A 24,806-nucleotide genomic window follows, 5' to 3' on the forward strand; every position below is an offset into this window, starting at 1 on the left:
GGTTATGGTATTTGCGGTGTTATTTATGTTATCTGATTATATACATGTGTATTATATACTGTGCTGTATTTTGTTACTAATTTTTAATATGTACTGTATAAAATTTTGCTTAGGTTTCACCATACGGCGATTTCACCAACCTCAGAACGGATTAATACCGTATCCTAGGGTTCTACTGCATATACAAAATATCTGACAAAACTATCAATTTTAAAGCGAAAACAATGGAAATGGTGATACTGGAATGAATAGGTGGAAGTCAAAACTTGGACTGAGATAAGAAAACAGAAAGACATTTTCCAGGAAGTTTCTCCATCTTTATTACTTTTTACAGTGACCATAATGCCACTGAACAGCATACTCAGGTGCAATGCCGGATACAAATTTATAAACCCAAAGGAAACAATAAACCACGTTATGTACATATATTAATGATTTTAAACTTTTGGCAAATAAGGAGCTAGAAACACAAATGAACACAACAAGCTAGACTGGAATTCGGGATAGAAAAGTGTGCACTACTTTATATGAAGAAGGAACAGCAGTTTAAGGCATAGAACTACGCAATTGGGAATTGACACCATTGAATCAATAAGGACGAAAAAGATGATTAGAAGGGAATACTAAGGGAATTAGAAGAGAAATGAAAGCTTCTTGAAATCACATCATCATGGAGATATGGCATAGAATTGTCGACTTGAAGAGATGATGGGAGCACGTGGTGAGAAAATGCGAAAATAGCCTAAGGGAACATGAACAAAACCACCATGATGCCAACAATTATACAGGAACTAGGAAAAACTCCCAAAATCTGAGAAAAAACAATAGTAACAATTGGTCCAAAAAATGGATTGACACTAGACAAATCTCATCACTGACAAACATAGTGGAAATATTATGAAAAAAATCTTACCATTTACAATTAACCCAGACAACACATTAACACTGACCAATGTAAGGTAAAATTAAGTCAATTTTTAGCAATAGTTTAATCAATTGATATACAACGGTGGGGATTGCAACAAAAATGTCACTCTGTCGTGACTTGTGAGCACACCTTATCTTTCTCATCTTTTTGGTACCTTTTGATCATGAGACAGGAGCTTAACGAACACTATATTAACATTGGTGTTACTATAAAAAACGTAAGGTATTCTTTGTCTTTTTTCTGTCTCAATACATACACCCTTCAGACAGAAAATTAAAAAAAAATTTAAGTAGGAATTTATTATGAAGAGTAATATATATTAATGAAAATCCACTAATTAAACTTTGTGCACAAAAAACATCCGGTAAACAAACTATGTGAACCAAGAAACCCCCAGTCAGCAAACTATATTCACTAAAAAACACCGGTCAACAAACTTTGTGCACCAAGAAACTTCCAGTCAACAAATTATGAGCTCCAAAGAAACATCTAGCCAAAAAAATATTTGCACCAAGAAACATGCAGTAAAATAACAAGAATATTCCAGTCAGCACGAAAAAACATCCAATCAGCCAATTTTGTGTACCAAGAATCATCCAGACGGGAAACTATGTACACCAAAAAACATCTAGTAAAAAGCTATGTGCACAAAGAAACACCCTGTCAGCAAACTATGTATATGAAAACATCCAGTCAACAAACTATGTGCACTAAGAAACATTAAACCAACAATTTATGTACACCAGGAAACCCTTAGTCAGCAATGTGTATGAAAAACATCCAGTAAACAATGTGGATCAAGAAACATCAGAAACTATGTGCACCAAGAAACATCGAGTCAACAACCTATGTTCATAAAGAAGCATCGAGTCATCAAACTATGTGAAACAAGAAACACCCAGTTAGCAAATTATGTCTAACAAAAAACATTAAGTTAACTATATGAACGAAGAAACGTCTAGTCAACAAACTATGTGTCCCAAGCAATATCAAGTCAGCAAATAATGTTTATCAAAAAACACCCAGTTAACAAACTATGTGCACTAAAAAGCATCCTGACAACAAACAATGTGCATTAAGAAACACCCATTAAACAAACTATGTTCACCACAAAACTCTCAGTGAGCAAACTATGTGTACAAAAACAAACATCTAGTCAATAAACTATGTTCACCAAGAAACATCCAGTCAACCAACTAAGTCCACTAAAAAACTCCGTCATAAAACTATGTTTACTAAAATCATCCAGTCAACAAGCTATGTGCACTAAGAAACATCCAGTCAACAAGCTATGTGCACATAAAACATCTACTCAGCAAACTATGTGAACCAAGAAACATCCAGTCAGCAAACCATGTTTACAAAAAAAGCATCTAGTCAACAAACTATGGGCACGAAGAAACATCAAGTCATAAAATTATGTTCACCAAGAAATCCCTAGTCAGCGAACTATTTGGATCAAAAACACCAAATTATGCACCAAAACCTCAAGTCATCAAACTATGTATATCAAGAAACATCCAGTAAAAACTTTGTGCATTAAAAAACATCCAATAAGTAAACTATGTGCCCTAAAAATCTAGTCAACATATTCTGTGCACCAAAAACTTTTAGTCATCAAGCGATGTGCACTATGAAACACCCAGTCAGAAGACTATGTGCACCAAGAAACATTCTATTAAAAAACAATGTGTACCAACGAACATCCAGTCAGCAACCTATTAGCACCAAAAAACAACTAGTCACTAAACTATGTGCATGAAAAGACATCCAGGTAGCAAACTATGTGCACTAAAAACATTAAGTCAACAAACTGTGTAAACAAAGAAACATCCAGTAAGCAAACAATGTGCACAAAAACATCCAGTAAGCAAATTATTTTCATCAAAAAACATCCAGTCAACAAACTATGTGCACGATAAACCTCAAGTCAGCAAACTATGTACACCAAGAAACATACAGTCAACAAGCTATGTGCATCAAAAAACATCCAGTTAGCAAACTATGTTCACCAACAAACATCCAGCCTACAAACTATGTGCACTAATAAACATCTTAGTAGCAAACTATGTGCACCCAAAATCATCCAGTGAGCAAACTATGTACACCAAAACACATCGAGTGAGCAAACTATGTGAACCAAAAAAGTATATTGCACAATGCATCAACAAGACAAATAAATACCCTATGCACTACATTGCATGTCAACAGATGCCCACTCTACATATGGTCACTGTGCATACAGCACTATATGCAGACATATAGTCAGCATACTAGGTTGTATGACAACAAACAGTCAATGAACTAGATATACTGATAGATGCACAGATATATAGCAAGATGCATTGAGTTGAAAGCTTATGAACATCGAAGATTTAGCAGAGAAGTTAACAGACTAAAAAAGGGCAAAAAATAAATATACAACAAATAAATGTTACCGTAGCCAATAAAAGTTACTTTTATACCTACCTGGCTCATTTTTTTTAGTTTTTAATGCTCTTTATTTTATCTCAAATATTCACGTATTACGAAGGGGTTAGCCAACAAAGATGGCCATCGACATTCTTCATATGTCGGCCGATGTAACATCTGACCTTCTTCAAGTGTATCTTATCAAACCCAGGAATGTTTCTGCACAGAATTTAGAATCTTTCTTTAATCTATGAAGCTAACATGTTTCATAATTTGCAATTGTATTCTTTTGATATAAATTTCAACCTCCAAAAGAGTGTCATTTACAACTGAATTTTCTGGTGTCACCAAGAAAGATGTTCAAACATTACTGGACCATGTCAACACTCTAGGTGTATTGATAACTCGCATTGATCAGGGGTTCAGGTCATCTGTATGTCGAAAGCCAATTTTCATTGAAGAATCTTTAAATTTCAATGCACACCATCCATATATTATTAAGAAAGGAATCGTTGGTTAGCTACTATCGAAAAAATCATGACTAAGAACTGTACGTTTACGATTTCATGCAAGTGCGAAAAAATATACAAAGGTGAGACATATTGCCCACTTAAAGTAAGGTTAGAAGTAGTGTTGAGACTGATTCCTAAATTCAAATTCCGATTCCAATTCCGATTCCAGGAAAATGTTGATTAACGATTCCGATACCAAGTACGATTCCGATTCCCGTGGAATTGTTGTTTTGAAATATACCATTATATAGTTGAAAGTTATTGTGTAGCGAAAAAATTTGATACAGAGAAAAAGTAGAAATACAATTAAGGGAATTTCGAAAACGATTTTATTTTTTTCGTAAAATTTCTTTCATTGAAGATAAAAGTCAAAACAAATATTTTAACCATGAATTAAAGATGCACGATGAAATTAATAACAATCAATTTCAGGAGTTATTTTATAAATTAAAAAATATAAATAAAAAGTAAGTCATGATTAATTCAACAAAAATACAATAACATCAAATTTCAAGGGGAATAACATGTTTTGTTTATCTTTTGATATTCATTTTTTTTGTTTTATTTTATTTTTATCTTCGATAATTCTTTTAAATTTAACATTTTTTTGCAGCTTTAATCGCTTTCTGATTTTTATTCCACTTTCTAGAATATTCTTATTTCGAAATGAAATTTAAAAATTACTAAATCTTTGATTAAATTTTAAGCTTTTTATATTCAATCGTCTGAAATTATTCCTATTTATTTATTTGACTTTTTAAAAAATATTTTAAATCTAAATAAGTTGGTTTATTTCTATATTTATTTTTATTATATAATTATATACTTATCGTCCTTTATTCTTATTTAATGTCTTAATTTACCTTTTTATTTCTATATAAAAAGTAAATTTTTGGTAATTGTTTATTTCTATTGTTAAATAAAAATCATTTATTGAACTTTCGAAATCACCTTCGCCTTAATGCTGTTTCTGAAAATCTTTTTATGTTAGGGGTTGAGAAACATTAACCTATGCTTACATCACAACTGTGATACCAGGCATCAGTGAATGTCGACTAAGCCCCTACAGTCCTTTAGTTGAACGTCTCTGAGTGACTAGTTAGTTTGCAAAGTTAGGGTTCAAAGGATTTTTAAAAAAGTTAAACTTTTTTCTTTTATAATAAATTTTTCATTTTTTTTGTTTTTATTGTGCAAAGAAGTTCCAAAAGAAATGTTTAATTGCTTCATTCGCAGAATATTTTAATGAAATGTAAATTTCTAAAAGAAAAAAAATTAAATTCACTTACTGCATTTATTTTAACAGGTAGCAAAATGATTGTTTTCTTTTGTAGTTTTCGAAAGACCTTAAGCGGAACCGTCAGTCAGCGTAATATGTAGTTCCAACTTTTTTTTTGAATACTTAAAAAAAAACGACCGACAGTCAAAGTTTTGTGAACCGATATCACGTGATCAGTTTCACTTTAGTTTTAAAAATATTTCCTGAAACAGCCTTCGTTCAGAAAGTTCTATTAAACCTTTTATTGTTCAAATAATCTGATTTTGCTTGTTTTATTTTTAAAAATATAAAGGTTGACAAAACATTTTTCATTTACTAATGAGACTTTTCATTCATTTACTAATGGAAGAGTGTCGGTAAAAAAAAAAAAAAACTTGCCAAAAGATAAGTGCCCCCCTCCACTTTTTTTTAGTCACCAGTTGGAAAAACCAATGATTTTTAACATGATTTACTCGGAATGAGAGCACTGTAAAATCTTTTTTCTCTAATGGTTAAGTATTCATCAACTTTTTTCATGGACTTGACGTAGTTAGGCTGTTTTATACATGAATAAACTTTGCTCACAAATGAAAGCAATGTTACCTCACGGCCCCTAAAGTTTCGCAACAATCCAAACAGATAACTTGTTTAAATGTTTTTCACTCCTAATGGGGGTATGCCACCAATGATTTCGACGATCGTTTTTATAACCACCGACTGTGCTAACCAATCAATGAAAATCTTCCACAGTTACTATAAAAATTGTCAAATTTTGGATTCAATCAGTTCGCCGTTAACTACGTCACGGACTGCATTTGATTCTTGGCTGCCATCTTTGTTACTGGCAATTACTTTACACTCAGTATCGGGACTGCACTGCTTCTCCACCGTCATCTTTGTTCAACATAATGTCTCAACACTTAACAGGTTATGCGCCCAGCCATCGTCTTTTCGGAATCTAAATTCGAATTGTGGCAGGTAAAATTTCTGGGGATTTGAAAACTCCACAAAGTGATACAATCTCCAACAGAGAATCCTAACATCTCCAAATTTCTCGAAAGGAAGGTGCGACTGTTTTTGCAGAACTGATTCGATGCTTAGATGATAGAAGTCTGTCTCTGATTATAAGAGATGCCTTGGATGATGGATGGAAAGCATTGAACATATTAAGAGAACATTATTTATCAAAAGGGAAACCGAAAATTTTATCACTATATACAAAATTAACGTCTCTGAAACATAACGAGGATGAAACTATTACCGACTACATGATAAGGGCAGAAACAACCGCTAATGCCTTAAAACTCTCAGGTGAAATAATAAGCGATAGCTTGTTTATATCAATGACCCTCAAGTGACTTCCAGATGATTTTAAACCATTTACAACTGTTATTACACAAAAAGACAAACCCATAAATTTCAGTAAATTTAAAGTGGCATTGCACAGTTACAAAGAGACTAATCAGATGCTCGTGGACAATAATAACTCCAGCAATATTATGAAGTTCAAAAATGCTTCTTGAAAGCAGACACCACCAAATTACGCACCTCACTGCAACGTGTTCCCCAAAGTAATTTTCCCAAGAAAAAGAATAAAATTATCTGCTATAATGGTGGACGACCTAACCACAAAAGTTTCCAATGTTGATATAAACGCTCTAAAATGGACTCCATAAAAAACGTTGAGAACTTTGAGGAAGAACATACATTTCTATTCACATGTAACTTTGACAATACCACAAACGGTAAAAATCTCCTTGTAGACTGTGGTGCTACAGCACATGTTATCGCCAAGGAATCTGATTTTATTAATTTTGATTCAAACTTTAATCCACAAAGTCATTTTGTCGAACTTGCGGATGGTAGTCAAATAAATGATATAATCTTGAAAAGAGGCGATGCTAAAATATCCCTAAAAAATAATAAAGGCGAAATCTGTAACTGTATTCTAAAAAATGCTCTGTTCATACCTACATTTAAGCAAGACATATTTTCCGTGCAGGCTGCCATTAAAGAAGGCGCAAATATAAAGTTTGGCCAAAAACAAGTCAAAATTGATATACCCCAATGGAACTATATTTGACATTAAAGAAAATGGCCGACTATATAATTTAAAAAGTATGGTTCCCTCAAAAACTGCCAGTCACGACTTTGAAACCTCGTATATAAACTTCTAGGCCACTGCAATACAGCTGATATTAAAAATTTACCAAATGTAGTCGAAGGCATGAAAATAATACCTTCAGACCATCTCCCAAATTGTGATGTGTGTGTGCACAGGGGAAAATGACAAAATATATAAGCCGAACGCCAGACAAAAAGGCCACGAAAATTCTCTCACTTGTGCACTGTGACTTAGCAGGTCGATCAGCCCGATGGGAAGAAATAATCTAAGGTACATTTTGAAATTTATTGATGATTTTTCCGGTTTAATTCTAGTTCATTTTCTAAAAAACAAATTCGACACTATCCTCAGCACTAAGATATATTTAGCTAATATTGCCCCGTACGGCTTGGTAAAATGTATTTGCTCAGACAATTTATGTGATGACTTTGAACTTCTATTAATTAACCCCCATATTAAACACGAGAAATCTGCGCCATATTCCTCCTTCCAAAATGGCACTGCTGAAAGGACATGGCGAACCCTTTTTGAAATGACAAGATATCTATTTATCAAATCAAAATTAGCGCATAGTTTATGGACGTACGCTTTAATGGCAGCAGCATATATCAGAAATAGATCGTTTTATAGAAGATTAGACAAAACACTGTATGAAGCGTTTTGCAGTGTAAAACCCAAAACGAACCGAATGCATATATTTGGTTCAGATTGTTTTGCATTTATAGAAAATACCAGTAAACTAAATACTAAAACGAAAGGTATTCTTGTAGGTTACGATAAAAACAGTCCAGCATATTTAATCTACTTTCCAGCCCAAAATGCCATAAAAAGGGTTAGATGTGTAAAATTCAGTGATACATTAAATTTAAAAAATGGCGATCCAGTGGATGAAAAACGTGAAGAAATATTACCTAGCATCTTAATCGATCACAATGAAAATATTAATAACGAAAAAAAAAAGAAAAAAATAAAAAAAAAGAAAAAAATGTATACTTGTATGTGTGTATATATAAAAAAGAAAAAAAATGTATACTTGTGTGTGTGTATATATATTCATGTGTATTTGAAAAGGATTATATTTGTATGTATATATATATTTGAAAAGTGTTCCGAAAGGATTTGTCCATTATATCAAAAAAGGGGGTTGAATGTTTTTTACTCCTAATGGGGGTATGACACCAATGATTTCGACGATCGTTTTTATAACCCCAAGTTATAATAACCAACCAATGAAAATCTTCCAAAGTTACTATAAAAATTGTCGAATTTTGGATTCAATCAGTTCGCCGTTAACTACATCACAGACCGCATTTGATTCTTGGCCGCCATCTTTGTTGCTGATAATTACTTTACACTCAGTATCGGGACTGCTTCTCGAGCGCCATCTTTGTTCAACATAATGTCACAACACTTAACATAACTAATCATGGGCCTCGAAGTTTCGAAACAGACAGACAGCGCCTATGTATGTGACGGAATAAGAAAACTCATTAAGATAAATAAAGATTACCTTTTAAAGTGGTTAATAAAATTGTTGTATATCATATTAAATATGTTACGAAAAGTTCTATGACGTTTTTATCCAAAATTTTTGACAGCATCAATCTCACTTCAAACAAACAGTTCAACTTAAAAATATAAGAGAATCGTAATGAAAAATTGTAAATCTAAGGTATTTTTAATGATGCGATTCTGATTCCGATTCCTCCCAAAATACACGATTCTTACGATTAACGATTCCGATTAATCGTCCCACCACTAGTTAGAAGAACACCAGAAAGATGTAATATGTTGAGATATTAAAAAATCGGGTGTGGCTGATCATATATGGGAGGGAAAAGGAAAATCATCTACCATTATGGCACGCAGTAAAATTATCGACAAAAAACAGTGGAGAGTAAGGCGACTCAAAGAAACAGCATATATACTGAGCAACAATCAATTACTAAGTAGACCTAGTATAGAATTTTACACGATATGGAAACTGTGAATTATAAATAATAAAGGCGCCATTAAGAGTATATATATATATATATATATATTCAACAAAATACATGTGAAAATTCAGCCGAAATGTTGTGCAAAAAACACTCAAGATGAGAACAGTGTCTGAATAATCCAAAGAATACAAATTCTAAATAGTACTGTCTGAACATAATCTACATAAAACATACAATGATGGACCAAAAGAACCGAAACTGTTAGAATCGATGATGATGATGGTAATAATAATAATAATAATAATAATAATAATAATAATAATAATAATGACAACAACAACAACAAACAAAAAAGTGATCGTACCAACATTAATTAGTATAATAGCAGAAAAAAAGCATCGGGATTGTGCTGAGAATACTAAATTCCTGAGATGGTTTATAGTCATTTAAATTTACTAAAACTTCAATGATAAAGACATACTGATAGTTTCATTATGGTAAACGGTTGTTGCGAGAATGCAAAGTGATTCGCAATACTGATCTAAAAAAGCAAAGTGTACTGGAAATCTGGGGAGATTTGTTTGTTAGTGAGTGATCAAGCGTAATAATTTGTGTGATAATTCCTAATCGAGTATAATAATAATAATAATAATAATAATAATAATAATAATAATAGTAATAATAATAATAATAATAACTAGCAGAACCCGTGGAAATTCCAAGGTAGTTGACAAAATCATCATATAAGCAAACAATAGAATAATCAGTCTAATATTAATTCCGATCAGACCGTGAATAAAAAAACGAATAGATAATAATTTAATCAAAGTGACTTGTAAATCATGTTAAAATCTTTACTTGATAATCTGATAATTTGGCATGTAAGGAATAAGATTTGATAGAAACATGTTACATATCAACTTTTGCATTTTTTTCATAGTGGTAAGAAAATGGAATGAATCAGTAAGGAGTGCGATTGATGGGATTTGGTTAAAGAAAAACAATAAAAGTGTAGGAGGTTAACCGATGATATCGCAACACTTGAAAATATATATGTATTTCATAACATAAATATTCTTAATTCATTATGAAATTGAATGTCTGAATTTGTTAGATAAAATAAAAAAAAATGTTTAGATCGTAAACTGCTTCAGTCATTACCGGAAGTTACACTATACAATCGACTCTTAAAAATATATATGAAATAAAGTGATTTTCAGATTGTAAACTGCTTCAGCAATTTCTGTGACTGACTCCTAATACCCCTTCTCTTCTATCCACTTGCTTTCTCAATAATATGAGGAGAAATAAGGTACTTGTACAGTATTCTACCTATATGAGAAAACAATGAGAAGTCATACTATTCGATGATTTGACATGAATTTCGGTTTTAAAAACTTCTATAGATGTCACAGGTAAGATTGTCTGGTTTTTTTTCATATGGGATTTATGCTGTACAAGTACATTATTTCTTGGGGCGATTACTGTACAAGTACCTTTTTCCTATTTAAAAACGAAACTACTCGATTATTTTACATGATTTTCAGTTGTGCTAACTTTTCCATACGTTTCATATAGGTACTATCCTGTAGAAGCACCTTATTTATTATTTAAAAGTTATACTACTCGATGATTTTACGTGAGTTTGAGTTTTAATAACTTTTATGTACATCACAGGTAAAATTTTCTTTTCGTTACAGCTAAAAGTTTGTTTTTTCATATCGGAAACAGAAATTAAATATTAACTATTACTAAATAAAGAAAAAGAAAATTATGCTTGGGAAACTTGCATTGTGAGAACAAAACAAACACTATTGCCCCTACCGCTGCCTAAACAAAAACAGAGGAGATAATGCCTGGGAGATTACCTTGTGACAACAAAACAGATACTACTACTCCCCCTACCCCTGCCTAAAAAAGAAGGTTTGGTAATCCCTGGAAGACTCCAGAGCACTTTTAAAAGCAACATAATCGTGCTTTGTTCCCCCCACCATCGTGACATCATTTCTGGAAGATGACTCTGCAATTTTTCCAAATGTATCCAGAAATATACTGTTTTATTATAAATAAATGACATAACATCGAAAATCAGGGAAAAACAGAAACTGGCTTAGTTGACCCTTACAAAACACCAACAATGAATTAATGTGGTGGTGGTGGGGCGGCGGCGATGGCGGCAGCAGTGGTGGTTGCATGGTAGTAGAGGTGATAGTGGTTGCTGTGACAACAGTGGTGGAGTAGCAGTAACAGTAGAGATGGAGCTGGAGGTGGTAATGGTGGTAGTTGCATGGTAGCAGTGGTGGTAGTGGTGGCGGAAGTGGTGGTGGTCGCTGTAGTTGCAGTGGTGGTGACTTCAATGGTGGTGGCAGTGATGGCCGTGGCAGTGGTGGAAATGGTGGCAGTGGTAGTAGCATGTGCAGTGGGAATGGTGGCGGTGGTAGTGGTGATAGGGCGATGGTGATGGTTGTGGCGGGTATTTTGATAATTAATCAGAAATGACTTTTCTAAGGTATTTTAGTAATTTTAAAACTTTGTGAGATTAAATAGTATAAAACAAAACATTTTTTCTTAAAATTAATCAGAAGTGACTGTAGGGCATTTTTATAATGTTAAAATATTTTAACATTAAATATAATAGTTGAAAAAAAACGAAACATTTTTTCGAACAATTAATCAAAAGTGAGTTTTCCAGGGAATATTTATAATTAACAGTGACCTTTCCAGGGTATTAAATAAATAGCTTAAAACAGATATTTTTTTCTCACTACTAATCAGAAGTGACTTAAAAAGGGAATTTTTATAATTAATCAGAAGTGACTTTTCAAGGGCATTGAATAAATAGTTAAAAAAGAGTTTTCCTACCCAGTGACCCCGATTTTTTTCTTTTCTATTTGGATGGAATATTCCACATTCCTTTTAAGGGATGTCAGGATGATAATGGTTGAAGCGACACTTGAGTACACAATAATGTTTTCACCTGGAATACGTTAGAATTTACAATAATTTTAACATGACATATAAGTAGGTAATAATGTTTTCACCTGGAATGCGTTAGAATATACACTAATTTTAACATGACATATAAGTAGGTAATAATGTTTCACCTGGAATGCATTAGAATTTGAACTAATTTTAACATGACATATAAGTAGGTAATAATGTTTTCACCTGGAATGCGTTAGAATTTACACTAATTTTAACATGACATATAAGTAGGTAATAATGTTTTCACCTGGAATGCGTTAGAATTTACACTAATTTTAACATGACATATAAGTAGGTAATAATGTTTTCACCTGGAATGCGTTAGAATTTACACTAATTTTAACATGACATATAAGTAGTTAATAATGTTTTCACCTGGAATGCGTTAGAATTTACACTAATTTTAACATGACATATAAGTAGGTAAAAAGTTTTAACCTGGAATGCGTTAGAATTTACACTAATTTCAACATGACATATAAGTAGGTAATAATGTTTTCACCTGGAATGCGTTAGAATTTACACTAATTTTAACATGACATATAAGTAGGTAATAATGTTTTCACCTGGAATGCGTTAGAATTTACACTAATTTTAACATGACATATAAGTAGGTAATAATGTTTTCACCTGGAATGCATTAGAATTTACACTAATTTTAACATGACATATAAGTAGGTAATAATGTTTTCACCTGGAATGCATTAGAATTTGCACTAATTTCAACATGACATATAAGTAGGTAATAATGTTTTCACCTGGAATGCGTTAGAATTTGCACTAATTTCAACATGACATATAAGTAGGTAATAATGTTTTCACCTGGAATGCGTTAGAATTTACACTAATTTTAACATGACATATAAGTAGGTAATAATGTTTTCACCTGGAATGCGTTAGAATTTACACTAATTTTAACATGACATATAAGTAGGTAATAATGTTTTCACCTGGAATGCGTTAGAATTTACACTAATTTTAACATGACATATAAGTAGGTAATAATGTTTTCACCTGGAATGCATTAGAATTTGCACTAATTTCAACATGACATATAAGTAGGTAATAATGTTTTCACCTGGAATGCATTAGAATTTGCACTAATTTTAACATGACATATAAATAGGTAATAATGCGTTAGAATTTACACTAATTTTAACATAACATATAAGTAGGTAATAATGTTTTCACCTGGAATGCGTTAGAATTTACACTAATTTTAACATGACATATAAGTAGGTAATAATGTTTTCACCTGGAATGCGTTAGAATTTACACTAATTTTAACATGACATATAAGTAGGTAATAATGTTTTCACCTGGAATGCATTAGAATTTACACTAATTTTAACATGACATATAAGTAGGTAATAATGTTTTCACCTGGAATGCATTAGAATTTACACTAATTTTAACATGACATATAAGTAGGTAATAATGTTTTCACCTGGAATGCGTTAGAATTTGCACTAATTTTAACATGACATATAAGTAGGTAATAATGTTTCACCTGGAATGCGTTAGAATTTACACTAATTTTAACATGACATATAAATAGGTAATAATGTTTTCACCTGGAATGCGTTAGAATTTACACTAATTTTAACATGACATATAAGTAGGTAATAATGTTTTCACCTGGAATGCGTTAGAATTTACACTAATTTTAACATGACATATAAGTAGGTAATAATGTTTCACCTGGAATGCATTAGAATTTGCACTAATTTTAACATGACATATAAGTAGGTAATAATGTTTTCACCTGGAATGCGTTAGAATTTTCACTAATTTTAACATGACATATAAGTAGGTAATAATGTTTTCACCTGGAATGCGTTAGAATTTACACTAATGTTTTTAGTTTTTACCTGGAATGCAGAGATTTAAAAGCAGTACATCATTTTACTTATTTTCAGGTAATAATATATAAACAGAATGTGCTTTTTTAACCAGCAACACCAATTGTTTTTTGTTTTATTAATCAAAATGTTTATTAGCCATTTGGAATATTCCCCTTTCATTTTAAGGGATGTCAGGATGATAACAGTCAAAGCAAATTAGCATATTAATATATAATAATAATAATAATAATAATAATAATAATAATAATAATAATAATAATATGTAACTGAGATTAAAATACAAAGAGGTATTTTCCAGGTGATTCCCTATCGCCACTACTATTCAACACAGCCATGATGCCCCTTAATATTATACTAAGAAAATGCCGTCGGATACAAGATCACTAATACAGATAAAAGAATTAATCACTTAATGTACATTGATGACCTAAAATGTTTTGCAAAAACCAAAAAGGAACTAGAGATGCTAATAAACACAACTAGAATCTTGAGTCAGGATATTCGAATGGAATTTGGTATGGAAGAGTGTGGACTGCTAATCATGAAAAGGTAAAACTGGAAGCAACAGAAGGCAAGTACTATCCAACCATATGAAGATGAGGGCACTAGGTGAACATGATAGCTACAAATATTTGGGAGTTCTGGAAGCAGATGCCATCAAAGCAACAAAAATGAAAGGGAAAATTTGGAAAAGAATACCTCAGAAGACCAAGAAAATTCTTGAAACTAAACTATATAGTAGAGACCTAATTAAAGATATAAACACGTGGGCAGTGTAACTAGTAAGATACTCTGGACCGATTATAGGTTAGACCAAAGAAGAATTGAGGCATTTTGACCAGAAAACCAGGAAACTCATAACTAATGCACTACACCCAAAGGATGATACTGACCGACTCTATGTGAAAAGGAAAGACGGAGAAAGAGGATTGGTTTGCTAGAAGACTGTATAAATAACACAAAAAAAGCATTAAAAAAATACATGATGCAGAACACTGAAAGAATAATTACAGCGGCAAGAGACACTGAAAATATGAATAAAACAGGAAAATAAACAAGGTTTAAGACGAGAAAAGAAACACTGTAAGAGAAAGAGCTACACGGACGATTCATAAGGATGACAAAAGATACAACTAACGAAAATACTTGGACACGGCTACAAAAAGGAAACCTAAACAGAACTGGATGGTTATGATTTCATGTAAGAGCAAGAAACTGATTTTCTAATAACAGTCGGACAAGATAACCTGATTAGAATCACATCAAAGCAAGGATCGACAAGATACAAGGAAACAGCAAGTGCAGACTCTGTGAACAAAGAGACGAGACAATAAACCACATAATAAGCGAATGCAGCAAACTATCCCAAAAAGAATATAAAAAGTAGGGAAGGCAATACACTGGGAATTATGCAAACAATTGCTCCCTGACAGATGGTACAAGCACAAACGGACAGCAATACTTTAAAATGAAAGTCAACAAATCCTATGGGATATAGATATATGAACGGATAAGCCATTCCAAGCAAGAAAACTACATGTCATAATAGTTAACAAGAAAAAAGAGTCTTGCCAGATTGTAGATTTTGCAGTTCTAGTAGACAGCAGAGTGAAGATCAAGAAAAAGAGACAGAAGTGAAGCAAATACATAGAACTGACCAAAGAGTTCAAAAGGAGATGAAGAAAGTCAAGATAACACCATTAATAGACAGAGCACTGGGAACAATACCAAGAAACTTTGAAAAAACTGTGGGAGAGATTCGAATCAGAGTGATAGATGAGAAGATACTACGTATATCAATAATGAACACAGCTGAAATATTAAGGAAAACCTTTGAATGCGAAGACCTAACACATATGAGCTACAGGCATAATCCGGATATGTAGAAATTGCTACAGATCTAAAACACAAAGAAACATCACATGGAATCATGAAAACTGAAACTGTATAAATGTAAAGGAACCTGCCCCTCCGCCCCCCTTTTTTTGTGTGTGGTTGGGTGTCACAATAAACTGGTGTCACACCAAATAAGTGAGGATAGAAAGACCAAAGAGAGAAAGCACTAGGCAGACCGCTGAATGAGTGCAAAGAGGACTGGCACCTTGGAGAGGCTTATTGCCACCTAAATTCCAGTGAAGACCAATGGTTGCTGCCAACAAGAAATCAATGATAAGCAGCTGTTGCGATAACACAAATTCATTTGCAAAGGTTATTGAAAGCTGGGGAGACTTGTTATCACTCAGATTCCAGAGACCACAATAAGTCATTCTCAAAGAGAAATATCTGATGATGGCCTGTGTGGCTACTCTTAATGAATAATAATATTTATATAATTCTGATTTTGTTTATCAACATCTCCGTGAAAAGAGATGGGATTCATTTCCAGAGGATTTCCTTCAATCCCGGCTCCAAACCAGGAGCTTCAAAGATCAAGGGTTTTCCTAATGATGTTGGTGGTATCTACAATAGTAGAGGTCTGAAGGCCGTCTAAAACATTGGGGATTCGTAGTTTTTTCAATTGTCCTTCCAGTCGACTTAATACAAATCCTAGCGTACCAACTACAACCGGGATTATTTGTGTTTTAAGACCTTGTCAATGACGACCAAATCTGGACGATTATGTTCCAATTGCTTGGTCGTTATGACACTTTTGTCCCACCATACCTCTACCTTGCCATCCTCACTTGTTCTCACTTCATCAGGCACCTCCTCAAACAACTTTCCAGCACACTTCACCCCAACTTTCTTACAGACCTCCCAATATATCCGGAGTCCCATGCGATCATGTCTTTTGTAGTACTCTCTCTGGGCCAATCTGCTACACCCTACTGCAAGGTGCGCAATTAACTCTGAGGCCTTACCACAAATCCGACATTCTGCAGCAACTTCCTCTCCTAGACCACTTTTTTGAACAGTCATGTTCCTAATGCCTGCTCTTGTGCTGCACAAGCAAAAGCTTCAGTAATCTTAGTCAGATACCCAGCTCTAAGCCATTGTCATAATATTTCATCAGTTCTGCTATATCCTGGAAGAACCTTTGATGCATTTTCTTCCTAGCCAGTTCCTCTGCCCTTTCTCTATCCATGCGTTTCACATAATCAACTTTGGTCTCACATACCTCCACTCCATTAGCCACAAATTTGAGCATTCACTCCTCACTTCTAACAACATGCTCCTTCAACGACATCTCCTTAGTTCTAACACAATCTTTTACACTTTTCAATCCTCTCCCACCATCTTTCCTTTTATGATACAGTCTCACTATGCTACTTCGAATGTGGAATATACCAAACATTGCTAAAACTTTTCTTGTTTTGATATCCATGGCATGCAACTCCTTGTTAGGCCATCTTAAAATTCCCACACTGTATCTCAAAACACTGACTGCCCATGCATTCACCGCTTTCATTAGGTTTCCTCCATACAGTTTCGACTTTGCAAAGAGGATGCTCAGTGGCATCATTATCATTACAAAAAGAAGTGGAGATAACGAATCTCCTTGAAAGTTCGAGTTTAATGCCAACCTTCCCCAACACCTCTCTGTTTGCTGTCAGCACCATTTTCCATTAAGCCATACTTGTCTCCAAAAGTTCTATCACATTCTCAGCAACCTTCATCATTAATAGTATTTCACGGATCCATGAATGAGGAACCATGTCGTAAGCCTTTCTGTAATCGATCCATGCTATACTCAGATTTCTCGTCTTCCTCTTTGCATCCTGCATTACTGCCTTATCAATCATTAGTTGCTTCTTGGTACCCCTCGAGCCTTTCCGTCATCCTTTCTATTCATCAGGGAGAACACCATTACTCACAAGATGTCCATGAACTTTAAACAGCTTCCATATTAATGGTAGATATGTAATTGGTCTGTAATTGCTGGCAGCTGTTCCCTTTGCAAGATCCTTCTAAATCAGTGTCGTCCTTCCCTTAACCAGCCAATCAGGGACCTCTCCCGACTCTTTGCAGGGCAGCAGCTATAGGTGAATAAAGGCATTGGAACTGTTTGAACCATAACCCCATCACTCCATCTGGACCAGGTGCCTTCCAGTTTGTCATCCTTTATATGCCAGCCTTCACGTCATTAATAGTTATCTCAACGTTCTCCATCTGGTGCATTCCTGATAGTCTTGCTCTGACCTCTCCCTATCAGCTAGCCTTCTCATTATGTCGCCCTTCGACAGAGCAAATCCCACTCCAGAACTTCCTGGTATCATCTGCATTTGGAGTGTTGTTATTTCCTGCCTGTTTACTACCATTTAATTCTTTATACAGCTGAGACCAATTGTTCCGAATAAGGTTATTCTGTTGAAACGCAACACTTTTACCAACAAAGTTCCTAATTTACATACCACCAGTGCGGACCTTCTTTTTCAACATTGTTAGAACTGTTATCACCCCCTTTTCCAGCAATCTATACCTCCTTTCAAGCTCGCCCTTGGCTTTCTGTTCTAGTTTAACTCCTTTTCTTATTTCTTCGATTCTACCAATGTCTTTCCGCCACCGTTTAATACTTTCCTCAAGCCACCTCTGCCAGTATGGTCTTCTATCCTTCATTTCCCTCTTTTTCTTCTGTAATAAGCCAAGACGATTCGCAACAATGCATGATGCTGCATACAGAAGCTCTCTTAACTTCTGAAGTACTTCTTCTTCTACAAAACCTCGAACTTCATCACCACTTCTCCATACATCTGCTCTTTCCACTGGTTCTGCCTTAAATCCTTCAAATTCCTTCTCATCACTTCTCCTAACCATAGGATTCCATTCCTCCTCAGTCGTCTGCCTCACATCATTGCTTACATTTTCCTCCTGCACTTCCACACCCTCAATGCTTTCATCAAACTAGTTTCATCAATTTTACTTTCGCTATTCATTTCATTTCTAACCATCCATTCAATCTCTTCTCTTGCAATAACTGAAAGTAGGTTGTTATTTTTAATCTGTTTTAACTAATCAAACTTGCCACGCTCCTAGTCCCTTCTCTGCTAGATTCCCACTCTTCCTTCACTTTCCGGATATATCCACCAGATTTGGTACTTCCACTTTTTACAAAACATTCCCACAGTACTCTTCTTTCTTTATCCATCCATAGTTTTTGACATTTCCTGTTCCAATCCCCTTCGTTTCCTAGAACCCTTTTTGCCAATCCTCATTGGCCCCACATCTACCAACATCCTCAGGATTTTTTAAATTTTTTTATTTTTTTAATAATAATAATAATAATAATAATAATAATAAATAAATAAATAAATAAATTTTGAAGTTCCTGACCTGACATGTGTTCACATCTAAAATTCATGCAAAACCTCGCTGACAGAATCGAGGTGGGGGGGGGCATATCGATGTTACCTTAAAATGATTTGTAAACATAAGAATCCATTTAATTTACATGTATTTATCTAAATGACTGAAACGCTGTATTTTTTGTTACGCTAATTTTTTTAAAGACATTACTATTGATAACATAAATTATTTTAAAAGGAAATATAGTTGGGAAATTAGTCAAAAACTATTTTAGTTTACCTACTAATCTGTGACCTATTCGCGTTAAACAAATACATTTAATATTTAAAACAATTTTAATGACCACTTTATTATGTCACCGTAGATATTAGTTGTGAGTAATAAGTTGTTATACACCCTGTTCTTTTTCTTTTTTTTTTTTTCAGCAAATATAATTGTTTATTACTTTACTCACAACCAATGTTTACATAAATATTAAATATATTTAACGTAAATTTGTCACGATTAAGTAGGTAAACCAAAATAAATAGTTTGGGGCTGATTTCAAATAACTGATTTCATTAAAAATAATTTGTGCCGCCAATAGTAACGTTTACTCCCAAAAAGTTCAACTTGAATGCGTGAATTATTTAAATTGGTTTCAATTGATAATATAACAGTTTTGAATGTTGAGGGGGGGTGAATAAAATTGGTTTGATGATTGTTTTAGATTAGATATAGCACTAATTTTTGACACCTATAACAAAAATTACGAGTAAAAACTTGTAAGATGCAATTAATTCATCGTAATTTTTACTCTAGATAGAAGAAGGATCAGGGTTTAAATCGCATAAAAACATTATTTATTTTACACTCCATAAAACCGACGAAATTTGATTTGAACATCGCAAATTGGCAAAACCTTTTTAAAAAATGACAAAATATTGCAATGGCGGCAAATTTTTCGAGAAAAAACGCCAAATTAAACATGAAAAATATTGGAAATAAAAGTTCAGTGCAAATTTACATTATACCTTGTTAAAGTTTTTGTTCCAGTGAAATATAACAATAAAAGTCTTACCTTTGGCTTAAAATATGAAAAAGACATATCGTATTTAAGCCAGCAGCACTTAAAACAATTAACTTTCGGTTTCTTTAGATGGTCTTAAGTGACAAATTTTGCTTGTTGATAACAATTTATTAATTTTCAATATCGTAATTTGTAGCCCCCCCCCCCAAGTAATATTTAAATTATTTCTATTAAATTCCTCTTTATTTTAATAAAATAAAATAATTTTTAATTCCTAAAACTAACCTGCTGTATTATTCCATTCTATTCGTTAGGACGAATAAACAAAAAGGAGAGATAACAAAGAGACGTCTTTAGGGTGCAAGAAGCCATTTTTATTATATTCCAAGGGACATAACTCGTGAAGTTAAAAATATAAAATAAGATGAGAAAATCCATATTTTGACATCCCTTTTTCATACAGGAAATGTTTGATTAAGCAAGTTTGCTGGAAGAGTTTTCGGATATGAACCTCTTCTACAGGTCGTATCTTTTTTTTGGGGGGGTGGGAGTTTACAACATGACCCGATCTTGTGATTGTTCCAGATGGTTTATTAGTACTATACTGTTTTATATGTGCAAACTGTACGTTTCTGCAGATGCTTATATGCGTATTGGGAGTTTCTGCAGGATGTCTGTCTGAAATGTTGGGTGATGTAAGCCGAGTATGATGCAAGGTTGTATTATGTAGAAAATGTAGGAACGCGGTTCAGCACAGGCATGTCTGATGACAGCTGGAATTCACTTGTGTCTTTGTCTCGTATCCGCACTCACTGTCCTGCGCTAAGATTAGAAAAGGTCAGTGGCTAGGATTTGCCACGGTCACGCAGGAATCTCATGTGGCATGAGGGTCTCAGCAGTTTGGGATTTCTGCAGTTCTTGGCATATGGCTCATTGCCGTATAATTAAATCAATGTCATTATTGATGCCACTCTAGAAAACACAGGTCTTGGCTCTTAAGTCATACTTGTCACTTCCTTAGTGTCCATAATGTAGTCTAATGCATTGATCAGAATTCTATCACCTTTGAGTTATATGCCATTCTTAATAGAGCTAGAAGACTTGATAGAACCAGTACAGTTGAAGGTCCTTGTGTAATTTTCTGTGAGATTCTGGTCAACAATTAAGAATCCACATCTGTAACTCACACAGTATTGAATCGGCATTCGTTGCTTGACAAATCAGTGTTAGTTTCTCAGTCGAGAATTGCACAAAGTCTACCTTGATGTTCTTACTTCTTTTGTTGGGTTGCCTGGATATCACCAGTAGAATTTCATTGCCTTTTGTTGGGTTGCCTGGATATCATCAGTAGTATTTCATTGCCTTTTGTTGGGTTGCCTGGATATCACCAGTAGCATTTCATTGCCTTTTGTTGGGTTGCCTGGATATCACCAGTAGCATTTCATTGCCTTTTGTTAGGTTGCCTGGATATCACCAGTAGCATTTCATTGCCTTTTATTGGGTTGCCTGGATATCATCAGTAGCATTTCATTGCCTTTTGTTGGGTTGCCTGGATATCACCAGTAGCATTTCATTGCCTTTTGTTGGGTTGCCTGGATATCACCAGTAGCATTTCATTGCCTAGTTGATATTTTATTATCAGGTCGTATTCTTGGAACCTAAGGAGCATCCTTTGAAGTCAAGGAGGCGCTGCTGTCAAGTTTTTAGGCAAATCATTCCCAACGGTTTGTGGTCACTTTCAATTTTGAATGAAGAGCCGTAAATATAAGTTTGAAAACGTTCACAGCCAAATACAACCAGGAGCTGGCGCTCGATATTGGTATAGTGCTGCTCCATTTCAGTCAATGATTTTGAAGCAAAAGCTATGGGTTTGCCTTTGTGTATTTAGTGCTGCTCCCAATCCTCTGATTGATGCATAAACTGGTATAATGGACTTTTGGAAGGTCATAATATCGCCGGGTTGCGCTTCTCAGCCTCGTTTGCGAATGAACATGACTTAAATCTTCTTAACCCTTCCTTCATAAAGCCATTTTTATTACATTCCAAGGGACATAACTCGTACAGTTAAAAATACAAAACAAGATGAGATAATCTATATCTTGACAGAACCATTATTTAAATTTTAATTAAATCCTTATATTAACTTTATCGAAAACATATTTTCAATTAACATTTTTGTATGGAATTGTAAACTAAAAGTCAGTTTTTTTTTTAAATTTAATATTAACTTGTATGTAGGTATATAACTTGGTTTAGAAATTATATTTTTGTTCTAACAATGAAGAAAAAAGTAATATAGGTTGTGCAACGATTTTTATTAGTGAGATGCGAAGATGAACAAAGTGGTCTTCCATAGAAAAAATTATTCACTTTTGATTTCTAAATATTATTTTTATTTGTTTATTGGCGAAAAGCGGCATCGATTAAAATTTAAAAAAAATAAGTGTCTGTTTATTCTAATAAGTTTTAAGACTAAATCTTCCACCTTTTTTATAGAGTCTGAAATATTCAATTATTAAAAAATAAGAAATTATTTCGGAAATATTTTGAAAACTTACAGGCGAAAATTTTTAAATGTAAATAATGCATAAATATTTTTTTTCATAAAACTTAAATCATTTTAATATATTTTTCAACTTCTTTTTTTCTGAAAAACCAAGAAAAAAATCCTATAAATCGGCAAGAATTGTGACCAAAAATAAATGTTAAAGTACATAAGTGGGGTCTGAAAATTCAGCCTCGTTGTGAATCCAGAGAAAAGTGGGTTACATGGTACTCTGTCACTGGTGTCGAGGCAGAACCTAGGTCCCTTTGAATAAAGTGCCGAGTTAACTTCGAACAACAGAAAAACGGAAAAGGTGTAATATACAAGAAATAAATATTACCAAAGGCAAGATAAGTTTTTTCGAGCATTTATTACTATAGACAACATTTTATAATTAGATTTTTTTAAATTAAACAGTTCAAAGAATTAGCATTTTTTTTAATTTATAAAATGGAAAGGGGACAAAACAACAACAACAAAAATAAATCTGGCAATGTCAAACCATCTTCTTGTCGATACAACGCACGAAAGTATTTTTTCCTTTCTTTCCTCGACTTGCAACAAATCCTCGTGTATTCAATATTATCTTCCACCGTTTGTTTTCGTTCTAAGCTGTCCAACAAAAAACTCCACTCAACTCATGCTTTAGAATTCATCCCATTTAACAGTTACCAATTGTGTGCATATGCAAATTAATGGCATACGTTCACCAATGAACGACATACAAAATTATGCTTGTCTTTTCTTCTTCTTTTCTACATTTTCTGCTGGCATTTTACAGGCTAAGCAAACACGAGGTCGTTTGCGAGAATGATGATTCTATTACAAAATTAACAGTTCAAAGAATTAGAATTTTCTTTTTACAATTAAACAGTTCAAATAATTAGAACTTTTTTTTAACAATTAAACAGTTCCAAGATGTTAAACTCTGCTGTTGGGTTGACAATGTCCTTAAGATATTCTTCTTCCTGAAGAACGCTTTCGCCTCGTTATAGCAACCCTCCAAACTTGTTAATACTGTTTATATCCATATTGAAAGGGTTTATGTTTTGCCGCGTTTATCCAAAGGAGGTAGGTTCTCCCTCGACAGACTCACTTTTTCCCGAATTCAGAACGAGGCGGGATTTTCGGACCCCATTTGTGTACCGTAACGAAAATTAAATATATTTTATTTCATCACTCCAGTAATATGGGTACTTCTACAGTTTATCGCCGAAAATGAAGACCTCATTTTTTCGCGCACCTGTCATTAAAATCCAAAGGAGAAATCAGTGTTTTAAACTATGGCCGAAGTTAAACTAGATAAATAAAGTGAAAGAGAACATTGTAGCAGAAACAAATAGAACTCTTTTTCTTGTGCATCAGTGCCTCCCCTGACTGTGTGATATGGCACATACTGACCAATCAGAGGCATAGCGCAGGGACCTTCCTTACCCCCTAAGGAACTCTAACTGCTTCCGTTCCGGACGAGAAAAACTCCTCCTTTTTACAGCCAGATGCCAAAGAGAGCGAACCTGTCCTCACTCTCCCTCTCTGCCTACACCGGTATCGATGATTCCCACTTGGGAATAACTACCGGGCAAAGGCAGACAAGTTTTATCCGAGTTATATCTTTTGGGCATCTTACCCTGATCCGCTTCAATAAACCTTTTCCTTGTTAAGTTTTACGAAGTTGTTTGTTCGTTTGTTCAGTAGCTTGTGTCGAATTATTTATTTTAGGGAGTGCCCGAAAAGCACTAACTCAACTCCCTAAAACGTAATCCGTAATTGTTTAATTGGAAATGTTTCGATTTAATTAATGAAAACGGGAAACGTATATATATATTTTTATTTTATTAAAAACAGAAAATAAGAAAGACATTATTATTAAAAACAGAAAATGAAAATGACATATTTATAATTGTGTAAACTGGGCTAGCGCCATTTGTATAAAAATTTATCAAAAAATAAATGTAAAAACATTTATTGAAAAGTTTGCGTAAGTGT

At 33.7% G+C, this 24,806-nt stretch overlaps 1 protein-coding gene across 20 annotated transcripts in view; it reads right to left on the reverse strand.

Moving 5' to 3' along the window:
• The window catches only part of LOC145293809 (potassium channel subfamily T member 2-like), a 659,145-nt gene that overhangs the window by 277,770 nt on the left and 356,569 nt on the right, over positions 1-24,806 (reverse strand). The gene's annotated exons all lie outside the window — the stretch shown is intronic.

The sequence above is a fragment of the Euprymna scolopes genome, chromosome 15 (assembly GCF_053919585.1).
Source record: "Euprymna scolopes isolate OS-2025 chromosome 15, ASM5391958v1, whole genome shotgun sequence".
Lineage (NCBI taxonomy): Eukaryota > Metazoa > Mollusca > Cephalopoda > Sepiida > Sepiolidae > Euprymna > Euprymna scolopes.